General features: G+C 44.2%; 1 long non-coding RNA gene and 2 pseudogenes across 3 annotated transcripts; 2 read left to right on the forward strand and 1 right to left on the reverse strand.

The window, feature by feature from the left end:
* Positions 1–21: 21 nt before the first annotated feature.
* Positions 22–5,748, reverse strand: LOC112428247 (zinc finger SWIM domain-containing protein 5-like; annotated as a pseudogene).
* Positions 5,749–18,345: 12,597 nt separating this feature from the next.
* Positions 18,346–21,800, forward strand: LOC139359451 (uncharacterized). Of its 3 annotated transcripts, none has more exons than XR_011615423.1 (2): positions 18,346–18,573; positions 21,568–21,800. It is a non-coding gene; the product is annotated as an uncharacterized lncRNA (long non-coding RNA). The 3 variants fall into 3 exon arrangements; XR_011615424.1 differs by lacking the exon at positions 18,346–18,573 and adding an exon at positions 20,009–20,145; XR_011615422.1 differs by lacking the exon at positions 18,346–18,573 and adding an exon at positions 20,152–20,330.
* LOC139359386 (uncharacterized) lies at positions 18,586–19,986 on the forward strand (annotated as a pseudogene).
* Positions 21,801–22,206: the final 406 nt, after the last annotated feature.

The following is a 22,206-nucleotide window of genomic DNA, read 5'->3' on the forward strand; positions in this document are numbered from 1 at the left end:
TATTGGAAACCTTTCAGGTATGGCTTTTAGAAGACCTTGACCTACTCTTGCCTGTTTTGACTCTCTGTTTTATTGTGGAAAGAGGGAATGATGTAGGCTCATGTCTCTGGCAGATCAATCACCTTTTGCCATCAAGGATTTGGCATCAGAGTTTCCAAGAATTATGTGTGCAAGTTGACACGCTGGCACTTTAGTTAATCTGAGTGTCAAAACAGAATGCCATAGACTAGGTAGCATAGAAAATTGATTTCTCACAGTTCTGGAGATGGTAAAATCCAAGGTCAAATGGTCAGTAGATTCCGTGTCTACAGAGGGCTGGCTTCCTTGTTCATAGACAGCCATCTTTTTACTGTGTCCTTACATGACAGAAGGGATGAGGGAGCTCTCTGCAGTCCCTTTGATAGGGGCACCAATTCCATTCATGAGGTCCCTGCCTTCATGAACTTATTCACCTGCCAAGGCCCACCTCCAAATACCATCACATAGAATTAGAATTCGACACATGAATTTGAGGACAGTAACATTTGCTTTACAGAATCAGGTCACCCCAAGCCATATGCACTCACAGGAAATCTATAATCTTCTATTAAGTATTTGCTGGTCCCCTCTGGGATTAGGGAATTTTTTTTCTTTAAGAAAAGTGATCTTTCATGTGATTCATGATTTATTCATAGAAAAGCACTGTGAGTTCACACACCTGCTAAAAACAAGGGCAATTGTGACACAAAAATGAAGAGTAACCTCTCTCTGTCTCTCTCTCTCTCTCTTAACCAACCCATTGGGCTGAGACATAGGGGCGCTTGGCTGGGCAGTAGGACTTGAGTAGCCACAAGTGGCAAATACAACTTCTTGGTCAGTTTGTAGTAGAAAAGGTGACAGTTTGTCAACGAAAGAAAAAGCAGACGGAGAAGTTCCTAGTTCGCATTCTAGATATACAACTCCTTCCCTAAGAAACCCCACCCCCAACTCAGAAACTAAGACATAAAAGAGTAAACACCAAGGTAACCAACTGACTCTTCTGATAGCCCTTGCTATCTCCTACAACAATTCCAGGCTGAGCATAGGGGTCAGGAAGGTAGCAGGAATATGATGATACACTGCAGAGGTCAGCCAGGGCTATGACAGGGCTGCCTACTAGGGCTAGAAATTAGGAAGGGAGAGGCTAAGTGCAGACCAGCCCTAGCCTTCAAGTCATCAAGCAATGAGACTGTGACAAAAGCAGGCAGAGGAAGCTTGAGGTAGAAAGGCAGGGGAAGAAAGCAAGTACGGGATGAGAAGAGAACTGTGCAGCAAAAGCAGCCAGTTTGATGGCAGAGGGAGACTGGTGCTTAGAAGCTCATTTGGGGAGAGAATGAATAGAGGAGGCAGAGAGATGGGGAACACACATTTAGCTGGTGAAAGAGATTTAAGACGAATAGGAAGAGAAATCTCACAAAAAGGACACATTCATGCAGTCATTCCTACATGTAGAAATATGCTCAGTTACACATATAAAACCACAGATGCATGGAGAGCAAGCATACACACAGACACATATTTCTACACATGTGCTCATGTGTGCCCAGATACACACTAAACATGCAAAACATGAGAACATTTATACATAGATATGCATCCTCAAATGTATGCAAATGTTACATCCTCACACAGAGACCCACAGTCCAGTGTGCACATATCCACACAGGTACGCAGCCATAGAACTGACATAGATACACATAAACCTATAATGTGCACATACAGACAGGCATGTGCAGATTTATCTATGCACATTGACACATGTACTCACTCAGTTATACAGATACACACACTCTTTTAACACAAAGGTGACCAGTGTAGATGAATATTGTGAGCTCAGTGGCTTTGCAGACGTTCGTCTTTTCCCTGCACTTGTTTCAAAGGTGCTCAGCAGACTCCTGGCGAGGCTGTGTGAGGCAAGGGAGGAGCTTCAGAGTCCTTACAGCTTTGTGAGGCAAAAGTCTAAGTCCAGTCCTGGCCTCTGCCACTCACCCACCACTGGGCTATTAATGCCCTGTCTGCAGGTGAGAGATTCTGCATAGACTAGTCTTGGGATTTTTTTCTAACTGGCTGTTTTTCTCCTTGGCATCCCCACTATCCCACTGGGAAGGGCATACACTCTGCAAGGGAAACCTGAGAAATGGTTGTGAGTCTCCTGAGACAATAAGCATATCCTCCACCCACAGCTACCTCAAGGGCCCATCAAATCAGAACCAGAATTATAAATATTTACAACTTTACAATAATTGGCAACACATATACTATAGTATTTACAGTACCATAAATGCATCTGTTTTTCTGGTTCAGCAATCTCTGAGATGGAACAGTGTTCTGTGTTTGCCAAGGGAGACAGCGCCAATGCCCAGGACATGCAGGACATAGGGGCAGAAGGTGGCATATCTTGGGCTTTCTGGTCGACCTGCAGGGCCCAGCTTCTCCGTGAACAGTGGGCTGTAGTGACAAGTTTGCCAAGGTATGCATATCCACTAGAGTTGGACTCTCCCCATCATTAGCCCTGTGGTCCTTTGGCCTCAGCCACAGGTGCTCAGAGTCCTCTCAGGGTGGACAAATGTTTCAGTGTTTTTGGCCTGACCTGATACTACTTGGGGACCCAGGCTGCCGGGCCAGTGAGCTACTTGCTTTCTCAGCCAAAGGGCTCTCGAACCAGCTGCATCAGCTTTTCCTTGCCTTTGTAGATCTGTTTGTGGTTGCTAATGAACTGGGCAAATTGCAGGAAGCCATCCTGGGGCAGCAGGAAGGTCTCCCGAGCCTTGCTTAGAAACTCAGTGAACTCCATACTGGCAATGGCTGATGTGTGTCAGGCTGATGTGGGTGTTGATGTAAGCATTCATGGTGGTATCAGCAACTGGCACAATGGAGCTTTGTCAGTAAAGATGAGCTTTCCAGAGCTGCGGCAGCCTCGGGAGCAGTCACCGTGCAGTGTCGCACACAGGATGTCTGAAAACATCACGGCAATGTGCACACTCTTCACCACCAGGGGGATGAGAACTGCCAACTCATCCTTGCCCAGAGAGTGGCTGAGGGCACAAACCTAGAGCACGTCATTGATGGCTGCGTGGGTGTCCTGGTTAAGAGCCAGGTTAAGATGGCTCATGGCCAATGAGGCCAGCTTGAAGGCACGGAGCGTGCAGCCACGGAGCTGCGCATAGCAGGCAATGGGGAACAGCTGGGAATGGGCCGTGCCACCGGCAGCAGCCTCAGTGGCAATCTGGCAGGCGGCCTCAAAGGCAATGTGGTCTTTCTTAGAGTGTAAGGGCTGACAGGGCACAGCTCTGTGGATGCTTCATAGCAGGGCTGCAAGGCCAGTGTGCAAGCACAGCTAGCCAGTTCCTCCCACTGTGGATAATCAAGACTGAGGCACAGGATAGTGGTGTGGGATATGGCTGTGGCAGCTACAATATTAGTAGCCTCAGTAGGGGTGAAGAGTGTGTCCCAGCTCTGCAAGATGCTCACTGGGGCCCACACACCTGTGAGGGAGAACCTGAGCTCAGCCGTGGCAACCTGGGTCCTGATTCAGGTCTGCCCAGATTACCGTGTGAGGTTTGAACTTGGCCTGCAGAGATGGGTTATCCTTCCTCCTCAGCAACCTTGAGATGATCTGAGGCAAACCAGGGCTAGGGAAACATCCCAGGTGGCCAGACCCTGCTTGGGGTCTCTTCCTATCCCTTCCGTCCCCAGGCCAGAGGGTTGAAGGTTTCTGCAGGTGCTCTTAGCCCCTCACAAGGATGGAGCAGTAGAGCCTGGGGTTTGCTTGCCCCGAGGCCAGGGTGGCAGATCTGCCAGGGGTTCTAGGTGAAGTGGGGCCTCTCAGGGTTGAGTCTTGTGCTGGTCTTTGGGCTTTAGAAAGGGTCCTGAGCCGGTCAGGCGTGGTGGCTCACACCTATAATCCCAGAACTTTGGGAGGCCGAGGCGGGCAGATCACGAGGTCAGGAGATCGAGACCATCCTGGCTAACACGATGAAACCCTATTTCTACTAAAAATACGAAAAAAAATAGCCAGGGGTGGTGGCAGCCGCCTGTAGTCCCAGCTACTCAGGAGGCTGAGGCAGGAGAATGGCGTCAACCCAGGAGGTGGAGCTTGCAGTGAGCCGAGATTGAGCCACTGGACTCCAGCCTAGGCGACAGAATGAGACTCCATCCCCCTCCGCCACCCCAAAAAAAGAAAGCATCCTGAGCCTCCAAGCTGTCTGGGGTTTCTCACAAGCATGGACAGAGACAGGGACCAAACCACCAGGCCCACTTCCTCCCAGGGGCACACTTGAGTATTGGCAGCTGAAAATTCATTCTCTTAGGCATGTCTCTGATGCAAGGGTCAAAGTGCTGCTGACGTCAGCATACGGTTGTTTTAAGCAGTGAGGACAGAACTGGGCTGGCTGAACAGAGGCCATCTTCTCCCACCATCAGCCCCATCCTTTCTTAAGCCATCAGGAATAGGAATATGAGAGCTCCATGGATTCATTATCCTGTCCCAAGAGTAGGGCATAGAAACTCCTTTCCCCTGGGCATAAAGGGAGGTGGGAGTTACCCACTTCTGTACCACAGATCACCAGCCATCGTACTATCTCTCGGGGTCTCCAGTTAAGGGTTGATAAGGTCATCCGCATCACCTGTAGCCCAGGTTCCAGGGCCATGTTGAGCAGGGTGCTATCAGTACTACTGTTAATGGGAGTAGCAATCTTGAACGCATTTTTGGCCAGTTTGAAGATGAGGGGGAAAGAACAAATGTGCCTCTGCATTGCTTACGGAATTGTTCAGAGCCTCAAAGTGTCTCCTTTGGCAGCAGTCAGCATGGTGGAGGCCAGTTCACACCACCTTGATTCCAAGTGTCCAAGCAGGAACCAGGGAGGATAACAGCTGGGCACCAGAGACACCATTTGGTGAGGGAGGGATGTGTCGCCTGCACAACCTGAGTTTTCTAAAACAGGTAACCTTACGATACGTAAGGCTAATTTATAGGCCAGGTCTGGATCACGAGACAGCAGAGCTGAGAACAAATACTGGCAGAAGTATGCATGGAAACGCTCTCTCGCTGGATGACTTCCCAGATTGCTGAAAGGGCCACCTTCCAGCAGCAAGATGCCCTATTTTTGGAGAGTTTGCACTAAGTCTTCACCCAGCTGCAGCTCTTGGAGTTGGCTGAGGAGCTGCTCCTCATTACCACACACCTTGTACTGTGGGTAGGAGACTTCAGGCATTACCCTCTGTGACCCAGGCCCATGGATGCAGCTTCCAGGGCCAGGGCCAATGACAAGTAGGACTCACTGCTGTTTGGGGAGCCTATAGCCACAGGTACATGTTGGTACACAGGGGGTCTGCTTTCATTCATATTTAGATAGCCGTCATCATTCAGGAGGCAGGCCTCAGTCAAAGTGAGAAACATGCAGTCAATGGGATCCAGGGGGTGGCCCACCCAGCCCTCCAGGTTTGTGATGGTTGTGGTTCCTCTCTGCAACATCTCTTTCTCCTGATGCTTGTAGATTTTCAGTTGTCACTGCTGCTGCAACCTCAGAGTATTAATAATGGCCACTGTGAGTCTCAGGGCCTCTTTTGGATAACCATGGGAATGTGGGGCATCAACCCGAGCATAGGCTGTGGCACATGCTCAAACCACAGTGAGTGGCCTTGGGAATTAAAGAGCAGTCTTGGCCTGGTGCGGTGGCTGACGCCTGTAATCCCAGCACTTTGGGATTCCCAGGTGAGCGAATCCTGAGGTCAGGAGATCTCGAGACCGTCCTGGCCAAAATGGTGAAACCCCGTCTCTATTAAAAATACAAAAACTTTAGTGGGGTGTGGTGGCAGGCACCTGTAGTCCCAGCTATTCAGGAGGCTGAGGCAAGAGAATGGCATGAACCCGGGAGGCTGAGCTTGCAGTGAGCCGAGATTGTGCCAGTGCATTCCAGCCTGGGCGACAGAGCGAGGCTCCATCTCCAAAAAAAAAAAAAAAAAAAAATTAGCTGGGCATGGCGACACGTGCCTATAATCCCAGGAGAATCTCTTGAACCCTGGAGGTGGAGATTGCAGTGAGTCTAGATTGTGCCACTGCACTCCATCCTAGCAACAGAGCTACTAGACTGTCTCAATAAATAAATAAATAAATAAATAAATAAATAAATAAATAAATAAATTTGCACGGATCCCTGAAAATATGTTTATATACATTTTCTTTTTTATTTTGTTTTGTTTTGGCTTGGTTTTTGGAGACGAAGTTTCGCTCTTGTGCCCAGCCTGGAGCAATGGCACGTTCTTGAGTCACTGCAACATCCACCTCCCAGGTTCAAGTGGTTCTCCCGCCTCAGCCTTTCAACCAAGTAGCTGGGATTACAGGTGTGCACCACCACACCTGGCTATTTATTTATTTATTTTTGAGACAGAGCTTCACTCTTTTCGCCCAGGCTGGAGTGCAATGGTACGTTCTCGGCTCACTCCAACATCCGACTCCCGGCTTCAAGCAATTCTCCCGACTCAGCCTCCCGAGTAGCTGGGATTACAGGCACACGCCACCACGCCCGGCTAATTTTTTTTGTATTTTTAGTAGAGATGGGGTTTCATTATGTTAGCCAGGCTGGTCTCAAACTCCTGACCTCAAGTGATCTGCCCACCCCGGCCTCCCAAAGTGCTAGGATTACAGGCATGAGCCACCGTGCCTGACCAAATACCCTTTATTTCTTTCTTTTGCCTGATTGCCCTGGCCAGAACTTCCAATACTATGTTGAACAGGAGTGGTGAGAGAGGGCATCCTTGTCTTGTATCAATTTTCAAAGGGAGTGCTTCCAGCTTTTCCCCTTTCAGTAAGATATTGGCTGTGGGTTTGTCATAAATAGCTCTTGTTATTTTGAGATATGTTCCATCCATATCTAGTTTGAGAGATTTTAGCATGAAGGGTGTTGAAGTTTATTGAAGGCCTTTTCTGCATCTATTGAGATAATCGTGTCGTTTTTGTTATCGGTTCTGTTTATGTGATGGATTATGTTTATTGATTTGCATATGTTGAACCAGCCTTTCATCCCAGGGATGAAGCCGGCTTGATTGTGGTGAATAAGCTTTTTGATGTGCTGCTGGATTCGGTTTGCCAGTATTTTATTGAGGATTTTCACATCGAAGTTCATCAGGGATATTGGCCTGAATTTTTTTTTGTTTTGTCTCTGCCAGGTTTTGGTATCAGGATGAGGCTGACCTCATAAAATGAGTTAGGGAGGAGTTCCTCTTTTTCTATTGTTTGGAATAGTTTCAGAAGGAATGGTACCAGCTCCTCTTTGTACCTCTGGTAGAATCTGTCTGGTCCTGGAGTTTTTTTGGTTGGTAGGCTATTAATTACTGCCTCAATTTCAGAACTTCTTATTAGTGGTCTATTCAAGGATTCAACTTTTTCCTGGTTTAGATGTGGGAGGGTGTATGTGTCTAGGAATTTATCCATTTCTTGTAGATTTTCTAGTTTATTTGCATAGAGGCATTTATAGTATTCTCTGATGGTAGTTTGTATGTCTGTGGGATCAGTGGTGATATCCCCTTTATCATTTTTTATTGTGTCTGTTTGATTCTTCTTTTTTTCTTTATGAGTCTAGCTAGCAGTCTATTTTGTTGATCTTTTCAAAAAACCAGCTCCTGGATTAGTTGATTTTTTTGCAGGGTTTTTCATGTATCTCCTTCAGTTCTGCTCTGATCTTAGTTACTTCTTGTCTTCTGCTAGCTTTTGGATTTGTTTGCTCTTGCTTCTCTAGTTCTTTTAATTGTGATGTTAGGATGTCAATTTTGTATCTTTCCTGCTTTCTCTTGCGCGCATCTAGTGCAATAAATTTCCCTCTAAACACTGCTTTAGCTATGTCCCAGAGATTCTGGTACATTGTATATTTGTTCTCATTGGTTTCAAAGAACTTATTTATTTCTGCCTTACTTTTGTTATTTACCAAGTAGTCATTCAGGAGCAGGTTGTTCAGTTTCCATGTAGTTGTGCAGTTTTGAGTGAGTTTCTTAATCCTGAGTTCTAATTTGATTGCACTGTGGTCTGAGAGAGTGTTTGTTATGATTTCTGTTCTTTTGCATTTGCTGAGGAGTGTTTTACTTCCAATTATTAGTCAATTTTACAAGAAGTGTGATGTGGTGCTGAGAAGAATGTATATTCTGTTGATTTGGGGTGGAGAGTTCTGTAGATGTTTATTAGGTCTGTTTGGTCCAGAGCTGAGTTCAAGTCCTGAATATCCTTGTTAATTTTGTCTCATTGATCTGCCTGATACTGATGATGGGGTGTTAAAAGTCTCCCACTATTATTATATGGGAGTCTAAGTCTCTTTGTAGGTCTCTAAGACCTTGCTTTATCAATCTGGGTGCTCCCATATTGGGTGCATATATATTTAGGATAGTTAGCTCTTCTCATTGCATTGATCCTGTTACCATTACATAATGTTCTTCTTTATCTCTTTTGATTTTTGTTGGTTTAAAATCTCTTTTATCAGACTAGGATTGCAACCCCTGCTTTTCGTTTTGTTTTGTTTTCCATTTGCTAGGTAAATATTCCTCCATCCCTTTATTTCGAGCCTATGTGTGTCTTTGCACATGAGTCTCCTGAATACAGCACATTGATGAGTCCTGACTCTTTATCCAGTTTTCTAGTCTGTGTCTTTTAATTGGGTCAGTTAGCCCATTTACATTTAAGGTTAATATTGTCATGTGTGAATTTGATCCTATCATTATGATGCTAGCTGGTTATTTTTCCCGTTAGTTGATGCAGTTTCTTCATAGTGTCAACGGTTTTTACAATTTGGTATGTTTTTGCAGTGGCTGGTACTGGTTTTCCTTTCCATGTTTAGTGCTTCCTTCAGGAGCTCTTTGTAAGGCAGGCCTGGTGGTGACAAAATCTCTCAGCATTTGCTTGTCTGTAAAGGATTTTATTTTTCCTTCGCTTATGAAGCTTAGTTTGGCTGGATATAGAATTCTGGGTTGAAAATTCCTTTCTTTAAGAACATTGGATATTGGCCCCCACTCTCTTCTGGCTTGTAGGGTTTCTGCAGAGAGATCCACTGTTAGTCTGATGCGCTTCCCTTTGTCGGTAACCCGACCTTTCTCTCTGGCTGCTTTTAACATTTTTTCCTTTGTTTCAACCTTGGTGAATCTGATGATTATGTGTCTTGGAGTTGCTCTTCTAAAGGAGTATCTTTGTGGTGTTCTCTGTATTTCCTTAATTTGAATGTTGGCCTGTCTCGCTACGTTGGGGAAGTTCTCCTGGATAATATCCTGAAGAGTGTTTTCCAACTTGGTTTCATTCTCCCTGTCACTTTTAGGTACCCCAATCAAACACAGGTTTGGTCTTTCCACATAGTCCCATATTTCTTGGAGGCTTTGTTCATTCCTTTTCATTCTTTTTTTCACTAATCTGGTCTTTATGCTTTATTTCATTAAGTTGATCTTCAATCTGTGATATCCTTTCTTCCGCTTGATCAATTCGGTTATCAATATTTGTGTATGCTTCATGAAGTTCTTGTGCTGTTTTTCAGCTCCAGAAGGTGACTTTTGTTCTCTAAACTCATTATTCTAGTTAGCAATTCCTCTAACCTTTTCTCGAGGTTCTTAGCCTCTTGCATTGGGTTAGAATATGTTCCTCTAGCCTGGAGAAATTTGTTATTACCTATTGTCTAAAGCCTACTTCTGTAAATTTGTCAAATTCATTCTCCGTCCAGTTTTGTTCCCTTGGTGGCAAAAAGTTGTGGTCTTTTGGAGAAGAGGCGTTCTAGTTTTTGGAATTTTCAGGGTTTTTGTGCTGGTTTTTCCTTATCTTCATGGATTTATCCACCTTTGGTCTTTGATGTTGGTGACCTTAAAATGGGGTTTCTGAGTGTCCACTTTTAAAAAGTGCCCTTTTTATTGATGTTGATGCTATTCCTTTCTGCTTGTTAGTTTTCCTTCTAACAGTCAGGCCCGTCTGCTGCAGGTCTGCTGGAGTATGCTGGAGGTCCACTCCATATTTTTTGCCTGGGTATCAGCAGCGGAGGCTGCAGAACAGCAAAGATTTGCTGCCTGTTCCTTCCTGTGGAAGCTTTGTCCCAGAGGGGCACTTGCCAGATGCCAGCCAGAGCTCTCCTGTATGAGGTGTCTCTTGACCCCTGCTGGGAGGTGTCTCCCAGTCAGGAGGCATGGGGATCAGGGATTCACTTGAGGCAGTCTGTCCCTTAGCAGAGTTCAAGTTCTGTGCTGGGAGATGCACTGCTCTCTTCAGAACTGGCAGGCAGGAACGTTTAAGTCTGCTGAAGCTACACCCGCAGCTGCCCCTTCCCCCAGGTGCTCTGATCCCAGGGAGATGGGGTTTTATTTATAAGCCCCCGGCTGGGGCTTCTGCCTTTTTTTCAGAGATGCCCTGCCCAGAGAGGAGGAATCTAGAGAGGCAATCTGGCCACAGCCACTTTCCCATGCTGTGGTGATTTCTACCCAGTCCAAACTTCCCAGCCTCCTTAGCACTGTCATGGGAAAAGAGCCTACTCAAGCCTCAGTAATGGTGAAAGCCCCTTCCCCCACCAAACTCTAGTGTCTCAGGTCAACTTCAGACTGCTGTGCCGGTAGTGAGAATTTCAAGCCAGTGGATCTTAGCTTGCTGGGCTCCGTGGTGGTGGGATCCACTGAGCTAGACCACTTGGCTCCCTGGCTTCAGCCCCCTTTCCACAGGAGTGAATGCTTCTGTCTCACTGGCATTCCAGGCACCAGTGGGGTATGAAAAAAAACTCCTGCAGCTAGGTCGGTGTTTGCCCAAACAGCTGCCCGTTTTGTGCTTGAAACCCAGGGCCCTGGTGGCGTAGGCACCCGAGGGAATCTCCTGGTTTGTGGGTTGTGAAGACTGTGGGAAAAGCGTAGTATCTGGCCAGAGTGCACCATTCCTCATGGCACAGTCTCTCAAGGTTTCCCTTGGCTAGGGGAGGGAGTTCCCCCACTGCTTGTGCTTCACAGGTGAGGTGATGCCCCACCCTGCTGAAATGTTCAGTTTTCATGTAATAGCTTTAGTCAGTCATAGACCTATGTTTACAAAAGAAAGGCAACAGTGATCCTCTGTTTCAGCCACAAAAAAGATCTATATCTGCTGAAAATTCATTGAAAGACTCCTATTTATATAACCATATTTGTCCTTCACTTTCATAGATCACTGGATTTGTGTTCAACAGTTTTGAAAAATCTCTTTATCCGTGTATGCATCCATATATGAATGTATCTATCTATGTATGTAGATATGTGTGAATGCTTGCATGTATGTGTGTACCTATCTGTCTATGATCTATCTAGTCCCTCGGTTCTCATCTGTGATGCCACGATTCAATCAAAGAAAAGCAATATGGCATCACTGCTGTGACACAGTTACTGAACGTGCAGTATAGCGTAGGATTTGGTCAGCCTCCTCAACCATTTTCTTGTCTACTTGATTTTAGAGTTAGTTCTTACTATCAGGCAGCTACTAATTAGTTGATATTAAAACCAGCCCTTGTTTAGGCATTTTACTTCAATAATATAATTTTTATTGTTTAGACATTTTATAAGCTTAACCTTTCTCTTGCTATCGCTCCAGAAAGATGACAAGCCTGCATTTATAGTTTTGCAGCTACAGATAATTGTACAAATAACTAAATATATGGAATTGTTAATGTGTCAAGCACTGTACTAGGCATATTATATACATAATTTTATTTACTCTATATATCCACAGTATAAATTACTTACTATTATAATCCACTTTTTACAGATAAGAAAATGAGGCACCAAAAATTTAAGAAATATATATGTTACACTAGTAGGATGTAGCAAAACCCACATTTACCGACATGTTCTCCCCAAAGAGCTTAAACTCCTAACTTTTATGTTATACTGATTTGGTACTTATCACTTTTGAGTCTCAGTTTTCTCATCTAGGAAGTATACTACTTCATTTATTCATTCACTCTCAGCTGTTTAATTGTCTACTATGTGCTAGGTTATATGGAGGTGCAGGCACAAGGATTAACCAGGAACAAAACAGACTGTGTATGCTGTCAAGGGCATAACTTTCCAGTGAGAAGAGTCAGACAGACAGGAAATAAATGACTGTAACATGTCATGTGGCGACAAGAACTTTCATGAAAAATGAAGCAGACTAAAGTAGAGAGAAAGTGTTGTATTGGAAGCACTATTTTATATTGTACGTGGAAAATTCTGCTAAAGAGACATTGGGAAAGCAAGAAGATGATTCTAGGCAAAAAGTAAGACAAATGTAAGAAGGAGGATGTTCTAGGAGGAACGTGTCCATCAGTGAGGCCAGAGCAAAGTGCACAAGGGGAGGATGGTAGACGACAGTTTCAGAGCAATGCCAGGAACTAAATCATGCAGGGCCTTGGGAGACATTGTGGTCAGTTACTGTCCAACCAGGAGACTGAAACTGCACAGTAATTTGAATAAGGGGAATTGAACGTAAATAACTATTAACTATTTCAGGGAATTATCTCTTAAAGCAGGGGTGTCCAATCTTTTGGCTTTCCTGGGCCACATTGGAAGAATTGTCTCAGGCCACACATAAAATAAATACATGAACACTTAACGATGGCTAATAAGCTAAAAAAAAAATCACACAAAAAATTTCATAGCTTTGTTTGTTTCTTTTGGTTATTTGTTGTTGTTTTTGGTTTTTTGTTTGGTGGTGGTGGTGTTTTTTGATACGGAGTCTCACGCTGTTGCCAGACTGGAGTGCAGTGGCACCATCTCGACTCACTGCAACCTCCACCTCCCGGGTTCAAGTGATTCTCCTGCCTCAGCCTCTTATGTAGCTGGACCTACAGACACACACCACCACACTCAGCTAAGCTATTTTTGTATTTTTAGTAGAGACGAGGTTTCACATGTTGGCCAGGATGGTCTCGATCTCTTGACTTCATGATCTGCCTGGCTCGGACTCCCAAAGTTCTGGGATTATAGGTGTGAGCCACTGTACCCAGCCTGTTGTTTTGTTTTTTGAGACAGAGTCTTGCTCTGCCACCCAGGCTGTAGTGTAGTGGCATGATCTCGGCTCACTGCAACCTGTCTCCCAGGCTCAAGCGATTCTCGGGCCTCAGCCTCTTGAGTAGGTGAGATTACAGGCATGTGCCACCACACCTGGCTAATTTTTGTACTTTTAGTAGAGGGAGATGGGTTTTCACCATATTGGCCAGGCTAGTCTTGAACTCCTGACCTCAAGTGATCTGCCCACCTCAGTCTCCCAAAGTGCTGGGATTACAGGCTTGAACTACTGGCACCCAGCCAAAAAGCTCATAGTGTTTTAAGAAAGTTTGTTGGGCCTCATTCAAACCAGTCCTGTGCTGTGGGTTCTACAAGCTTGTGAAAGGTAAAGCAAACACACACACAAAATAGGGACAGCAAATTCAGGGAGCTGCCACTGCACTCTCCACGGCTTCAGGCAAGCACTGCAGGAAAAAACAAATCTGGAAGAATCCCCCACACACACCAGAGCAGAGTGCTAGACCTCCTTGGAGAGGGTGAGGATGTGGCCTGCTCGACAGCAGAGAATTTTGCTGAGTTTCTGCACTGACAAAACACTGGGAAGCTGCTCCCCTAGATGCTGCCTGTGACCTGCTCTGTCCCCAGAGAGGTAATGGCCACGGTTGGCTATTGCGCACCACAAGAGCAAGCTGAGGAGCACTCAGAACTAGGAAGAAGAACTCTGTCCTTCTCCAGCATCCCTCCAGCAGATGCTGCATAGTTTCACACCATGACACAGATAAGGCAAAGCCGGCAAGCAGGGTAAAGTGGGGAGGTTTGGAACTAATGGTAATCAGCTGAAGAGTGCAAGAAAAATGAGTTCTCACCTTTCGAAGAGTGGAGGGTGGGAGGAGGGAGAAGAGAAGGAAAAAAAACTAATGGGTACTAGGCTTAATACCTGGATGATGAAAGAATCTATACAACAAACCCCCATGACACAAGTGTACCTATGGAACAAGCCTGCATATGTACCCTGAACTTAAAAGTTAAATTAAAAAAAAAAAAAAAGAGTTTTGTCCTCATTTAAAGAATTTGAGCCAAAGGGTGACATTTTATTTTTTTTTTAATTTTTTATTTTATTTTTTCTCTTTGAGATGGAGTCTCGCTCTGTCACCCAGGCTGGAGTGCAGTGGCAGGATCTCAGCTCACTGCAAGCTCCGCCTCCCAGGTTCACGCCATTGTCCTGCCTCAGCCTCCAAAGTAGCTGGGACTACAGGAGCCTGCCACCACACTCAGCTAATTTTTTTTTTTTTTTTTTTTTTTGTATTTTTAGTAGGGACGGGGTTTCACCGTGCTAGCCAGGATGATCTCGATCTCCTGACCTCGTGATCCACCCGCCTTGGCCTCCCAAAGTGCTGGAATTACAGATGTGAGCCACCGCACCCGGCCAGGGTGACATTTTAAATGATATTTTTGAAAAATCAACTACATGGCTTCGTGGAAAGACAAACGGAATAGTAGGAGTAAAAAGCATCTAGAAGGACAGGCTACTAATCAAGACCTGAGATGATAGTGGCTGAGCAAGTGGCAGCAGTAGACCTGTAAGAGATGCTTGGATTCACAGTATGTTTTAAAAGAATCACCAACACGATCTACTGATGAATTGGTTTGGAGTATGAGAGGAAGACAGTAGTACCAGAAGATTCCAGATTTCTTATGGAAGAATAGAAGTGACATTTACTAGATGATAAAGACTAAATAAAAGTGAAAAACAGTGAGTTTCTCACTTCAAGAAAAACTGACAATATCCTATATGTCAGTGATAAAATTTAAAATCTGAATAAAAAAAAAGAATTTTGGAAAACTTTATCAACTACTTGAGCCAGACTGCTGTCCAAACACCTAAAGATCTTTCTGGTTAGGCTGGCAATGATTTAACAAAGCTTTTGTTTGTTTATTTGACATTGTATAATGCAATGTGCCAACATTTAAAAGATCTGCTGAACTCCGTGAAGCAATGTCTAATGGGTGATATTATAAAATTGGGCATGGGTAAAAATTAAAAGTGTAAGATGGAACAACAGATTTTCGAGTAAATGTAATCTTTTTTAAATCTTAAGAGTTCTAGGAGTTTTCATATTTAAGGTTCCAGATTCCACATTACAGCTAACCTTTAAGAAACTACCCCTTTAAAATTTTCAGTGTAGTATCAAAGAAGATTGTCCCCCATTACCCGAAAAGGTTATTAAAATACTTCTCCCTTTCCAACTATTTTTCTCTGTGAGACCAGATTTTCTTCATACACCTGTTTAAACTCAGTAACATATTTTAACACACTAAATGTGGAGTTAAATATGATAATCCAGCTATAATCTATTAAATCAGACATTAAAGAGGTTAAATAAAAGATAGTATCACTCTTCACATTAATTTCTATTTTAATTTTTCATGCAAATTTGTTACTTAACACACAATGAGTTTGTCATCACTGCTTTGAATCAGCTAACATACTTCTTTCAATTTATCAGATTCAATTTTAATACGGTAAATACCTACACATATAATTGAGGTCAGGAAATCCAGACCACGGTGAAACCCCGTCTTTACTAAAAATACAAAAAATTAGCCGGGCGTGGTGGCAGGTGCCTGTAGTCCCAGAGTCAGGAGAATGGCATGAACCCGAGAGGCAGAGCTTGCAGTGAGTGGAGATCGCGCCACTGCACTTCAGTCAGGGCAACAGAGTGAGACTCTGTCTCAAAAAAAAAAAAATATATATATATATATATAAAAATATACACACACACACATATGTATATAATTTCATGCTAACCCTCTCCATTTATTTCAGAATCAGAACATTTCACCTTTGATTATTAAGCAATGTTCTCAATATCATCTAATATTTATGTTCTTTGCAAATGCAAGCACTGAACACTGATGTTTTAAATAACATTATCTTGTTTTTAAAAATCATGTATCTTTCATGCATCTGTAACCATCTGATCAATGATCAGAAAACGGGAAAGTGAGTAGCACTGGGATTCTCTCAGAGAGGCACATTTAATTGACTGGGCCCCTTTGAATTTCCATCTAGAATCTTCTGAGATTAATGTACAAGTGATCACTCTGCATAAAAGCAGCTTAAAATATTGGACATAGCTTCAGTATCAGAACACTTTTCAACTACAGTGTGACGTGCACAATTGCTTTGTATTTCTTGAATATTTTCTCTCTTCCACTTGGTTAAGAATTGAGCAGATTGTGCTTTTCTGGAGAAAAAAAAAAACGACGTCGGAAACCAAGTTTTATTTAACAAAATTAAGTGATTTAAGCAGAGAGAGATTTTGAACTTCATTCTACGGTACATGTTTCACAACAAATTTCCTTGTATTCATGGTAGGCCATTTCACACACAGAGCAAGTTTGAGCATCGCAGAACACAGCTAATTTTGCTAACGTATCACAATTACAGAAATACCTATGCTAAATAACCTTGTCCTATTTTCATGAAAATGAACAGTGTTCAATAACCCTCAAAATATTTTATTTCATGCTGATTCAGATTTTTTCTAACCATTTTTTTCTGTGACATTGCTTCAACATAGAATGCTTCTAAAAAGACAAATGCAGTTTGTTTTCATGTATCTTTTTCAGACACTCTCTTTCTTAAGAAAGCATGGTGACTTGCACTTATTACCATGCGTATTCTTTCTTTTTGGCAAAAAGATATAATTTGTTTTAAAAAGCCAATCCGAACACTGTCCTATGTGTATATAGGGTGCCCATGCTGTTAAATTTGCATATAGAGACTGTCAGTGACTGAGAATGACTCAAATTGCAACCTCCTTGTTTTAAAGTTGCAAAGGTTCCCTATGCCTGATGGTGTGTTAAATACCCATAGCTTGCACAGAGGGAACTAACAATGGACCTTTCCACTGGGTGGTGCTGCACAGTTGTGCTTCCAGAATCTTTATCCACTTTACTTCGTAGTAAAATAACAAGAGAGAAACAAAAGACAAACCACCTGATCTCCAACAGCTTCTTTAAAATCAAAACCACCATGTGAGACTTAAAGATTACAGAATTAGTATAGCATGCATTAGATATGGATCACATATCTGCAGCAAGTCACTTGTAAGTCTAGTAAATATCCAGATGAAAACATCTATTTAAGAGCAACACTGATAATTATATACGAGGAAGTCATGTTAGTGTTCCACAACAAATTAAAGAGATGAAGTCCATGAAATTATCTATGCTATTCTATATAACAGATGGGAAAAGCTTGGGTAATACTCATTGCGGATACTGACTTGTGTTCCTGACTCATAGGCGGTGCTCAGACACGTTTAACCCACTGTCTGACAGTATGAATGAACGTAAGTGAACTATAAGTGAACCGTAAGTGAACCCCTTTTGGGCATGAGGTTAATTATTTTCTGTATGAGTACATTAAATCATTTTGTTTTCCAGGTGTAAATGAAGCCTTCAATTTGATCAAATAAAATACAAGAGGTGCACCACCATGCCCGGCTAATTTTTTGTTTATTTTTCTACAGGCAGGGTTTCACCATGTTGCCCACCGCTAGTGTGGGACTCCTGAGTTCAAGCCATCCACCTGCCTTGGCCTCCCAAAGTGCTAGGATAACAGGTGCGAGCCACTGCAACTGTCCTAAAATACAGATTTTGCTTAATTTCTACAGTTGATGTTCCGGTACAAACATTTGCTTGGAAATACAATATAGTTAGCTGAAGCCTTTTCATGGGGAAATAAGATATCAGTAAGTATTCCAGGATTTTAAACTAGAATACAAAAGAAGAAAATATTTTTTAAAAACTATACCGTAATATAAAATGTATTTACATCATTACATTTAACTGCTTATTTTACAAGCAATAATAGTTATCATTCACCAATTAATAATTTGTCAAGTTCACCTGTAAGTATTAAAACACATAAACTTCTATGAAGTTCTATAACTTAAAAAAAGCAACATTTAAGGTTTAAAACGTATTTCATATAGGCATAACGCAACACCAGCATTACAGGATTGCATTTACAAATTCTCTTGACTCTAAGCTTGAAGTTATGGTAAAAGACTAAGGCAATTTAACTGTTTTGGGGTTTTTTATATTAAGGAAATCTAAATTTGTATAGGTGAATTAATTAAATTGAATTAATTTTCTTATAGGCATATCAGTTTACCCTATCTTTGTTAAAATAACATGCACTGCCCTACAAAATGAATGCCGTATTCAATCACGTTTCTGCCACATTCTTAAAGATTTGGGGAAACAAATGCAATCTAAAATCAGAGACTCCATGTTCAATGCCAAAGGTACACACCTCTATTTTTTCCCCAATGAGTCTCTTAGAAAAGTGTTTGAATTACATATTGAAGTGCGCTTCAAGGAAATGTGAATCTTTTCGTTTATAGCTGGTGAACAGCATGCAATTTGATAGCACCGTCACTAACAATCAGACTGCTCTGGATCTAAGTACCAAAAACGACCCACACTGCAATCGCAAAATATTTGGAAGTGGGAATTTATTGAACAAAGTTAGGCCGGGACTCTAAAGCAACACTTCATTCTTCAGCTCCAAGACGACGACTTTTAAACGTTAGTATCACTATTCTTTTTCCCCCAACTCTTCTCCCACACTGCCTTCTTCTCCCCCACCACCTTCTCCCACCGTCTTTCCCCGCTTCCCTTCTCCCTCCCCTCTTCTCCCAGCACTGTCTTCTCTCTCAGCCCGTCTTTCTGCCTTTTTCTTCCTCTCTCCCCACCTCGTTCCCTGCTTCATCCTCTTCTCTCCCACCCATCTTTTTCCCCTCTCCGTCTCTTTCCCCAACGTCGTCTTCGCCACTTTCCCCTCCCTTCTTCTTCCCCGCAACCCGTCCTCTTCCCTTCTCCCTCCCCACCCTTTTCTTCCCCTCTCCCTCTCCCCTTTCCAACCGTCTTCTTCCCCACCTTCTCCCCTTTCCCTCCCCTCTCCTTCCCGACCCTTCTTCTCCTTTCCGACCTTTCCCTTCCCCAACGTCTTCTTCCCTTCCCACCTTTTTTTCCCCTCTCCCTCCTTCCCCACCGCGGTCTTTCCGCACCCTCTGCTGCCCTCTCCCCACCGTCTTCTTCCCGCACCTTCTTCTTCCCGCAGTTTTTTTTTCTCTTCCCCACCGTTTTCTTCCCCTCAGTCTCGCCGCCTCCTCGCAGCACCGGTTCCTGTGGCGGCAGCTTTTCCTCCCCGTCTCCCTCTCCCCACGGCCTCCCCCACCCTCCTCTCCACCCGCTCGCTTCCCCTCTCCACCTTCCCGCCTATTCCCGCAGCAGCGTCTTCCCGCCGCTCCCTCTTCTCCCCTCCCCCTCCCTCTCCTCACCGTCTTCTCCCGGCCTATTACTGCAACCGTTTTCTTCCTCTGTCTTCCCACCTCCTCGCAGCAGCGTCTGTCTGCCGCGGTCTTGCCACCACCCTCTTCTCTCCCCATCTTCTTTCCCAGCCTCTCATTCTCCACCATCTTCTTGTGGCCTCCATCTCCCCACCTTCTTCTCGCAGCAGCGTCTTCCTGCCGCGCTTTTCTCTCCCCACTGTCTTCTCCCCGCGCCGTCTTCTCCCTTCACCATCTTCTCCCCGCGCCTTTCCCACAACCGTTTTCTACCCACCCGTTTTCTTCCCCCACACCGTTTTCTTCCCGTGTCCCCCCACCGTCTCGCAGCAACGTCTGTCATAATCTTCCCACTCTCCCTCTCGCCATCGTCTTGTTTCCCAGCCTCTTACTCGCCACCGTTTTCTTCCCCTCCCCACCATTTTCTTCCCGTTTCCGTCTCCCCACCTTCTCGCAGCAGCGACATCCTGCCGCGCTTTTCTCTCCCCGCACCCTCTTCTCCCCTCTTCCTCTCCCCACCGCCTTCTCCCCCGATCGTCTTCTCGCCCACTCCCTTCTCCGCGCTCTCCCGCTTTCACTTAGAAACCCTCCACGCATGCGCGCGCCTGTGTCCCAGCGCCCAGTGTGTCTCTGCGCCCAGGTAGACCCCTGAGCTCCGCCCCTGAGCGAGCTCGGCCCCAGCAGCCGGCTGGAGACCCCAGAGAGTCGCTGCCTGTGCCACCGCGGCTGCCCCCGCCCCCGCCCCCGCCCCCGCCCCCGCCCCCGCCCCCACCGCTACCTCAGAACTGAACAGTGTTGGCTGCGGCTGGAAGTCAGTGGGGCCCAGAAGACTGCGGGGAGAGGGGGAGGAGGGGACGGAAAGGGTGGGAAAGAACCTTGGAAAGTCGGAGAAGGAGAAAGGAGGGTGGGAAAGAAAACGGTGAGGACACAGCAGGGCGCGGTGGCTCATGCCTGTAATCCCAGCACTTTGGGAGGCTGAGGCGGACGGATCACAAGGTCAGGAGTTCGAGACCTACCTGGCCAACATGCTGAACCACAGTCTCTACTAAAAATACAAAAATTAGCCGGGTGTGATGGCGACGGTCTGTAATCCCAGCTACTCCAGAGGCTGAGGCAGGAGAATCGCTTGAACTCGGGAGGTGGAAGTTGCAATGAGCTGAGGCCGCACCATTGCACTCCAGCCTGGAGTTTTATTTATCTCAAAATAAAAAAGAAAAAATCTACTGTGGGGAGAGGGCGAGGGGAAGAAGATAGTGGGAAAGAGGACCACCGAGAGAGGGAGATGTGGGGAGAGCTCTATTGTTTCACTCAACATTCCTCAGTTAAAATGTTCTCATAAGTTCTGTATTTTCAACTTTTGCTCTTCGAGACGGTATATTCTTTTCTTCCTCCATCTCCTTACTCAACACCAAGTTAGAACTCCAACGACTTTTCTCTTTTTATTTTCCTATGTTTTTCTTCTCAGAACATTCCTAACGCTGATAACACTTTACAATGTTGCAAAGCTCTGAATCCTATTTCCTGTCATCTCCATGGTTTCCCGTTGAGATATCAGGAGATTTTCATCCTATTATTTTGTTTACACTAGGAACATTTCAGCTTGACTAGACCTGTTTTCTACTTAATTTCTTTCCAACTTCAAACTTGACAAACCCCAATGTGCTCCTTTACCAATTGTTTCTGTCTCAGGGATTAGTTTCTTGTTGCACTATGATACACATGAAGCCATATACCTTTTTCAGCTCATTATCCCCAGAATGTTTTTGTACATTATTGACATAATAGACACCTAATAAATATTTCTAAATTTTTGTTGTTCTTCCTTGTCACAAAACAGCAATCACTTTTTTTTTCAGCATGATGTACATGCCCTTCTATCATCTTGCCCTGAACTATTTATCAAATCTTACTTCTTCCCACTCCCCCATTTGTTTCCGACGCTGTGGCCATTCAGAACTACTTAGAGAGCTCTGTCAACTCTCCATGCTATTTTATAATAATCAACACTAATGAAAAGAAAAGGGGCTTTATAGCAGAGGCAGAACTCATTATTTTCTAAAAAATACATGCATATATCTCCCATGTTGGGTAGTGTCCCGCAGAAAGTCATGTCCACCTGGAACTCAAGAATGTTGAGCTATTTGGAAAAAGTGTCTCTGCAGATAACACTTGGTGAAGATGAGGTCACAATGCATTAGGGTGGCCTGTAAAGCCAATGGCTGTGTCCTTACAGGAAGGTGGTGGGAACATACAGAGACCTACAGTGAAGATGGCCATGAGACAAGGGAGGCAGAGTCTGGAGTTACGCTGCCTACGGTCACGGAATGCCAAGGAGAGCTGGAAACCACCAGAAGCTAAGAAGGAGATTTTACCTGAAAGCCTCCCAAAGAAATCAATCATACTCACACCTCCCTTTTGAATTTCTGGCCTAATGAACTGTGAAAAAATAAATTTGTATCGTCTTAAGCGCCGCGGTTTGTGGTCATTTGTTCTGTTCCTGGCCTTAAGAAACTAACACAGCATGCTAAGGGAAAAGAAGAAAATTCTGCGTAAAATGTCATTTTCCTTTAAACAACTACTACTGACAGTAAATGAGTATTCTTCCAAGATTCATATGCAGAACGTACATGCAGCGCAGAACATTTTTGGAGACCCATGGCATAAGTGATACGATCAATAAAATCCAAGTATTAACCTGCCAAAAGAGTTATTTTTTCTTTTAAGTCATTTAAAGGTAATAAGCAAAAGTCATGAGCCCTGTAAAAATTAATCTATTCATTTGTTGTCACTTGATACTTACGATCCATTGACATATTTAGGTTTTTAATTCTTCGTACAGATTATGGTTTGTCTTGCACTCTAATTTTATTGC

This window comes from Macaca nemestrina, chromosome 17 (assembly GCF_043159975.1).
Source record: "Macaca nemestrina isolate mMacNem1 chromosome 17, mMacNem.hap1, whole genome shotgun sequence".
NCBI classification, from domain to species: Eukaryota; Metazoa; Chordata; class Mammalia; order Primates; family Cercopithecidae; genus Macaca; species Macaca nemestrina.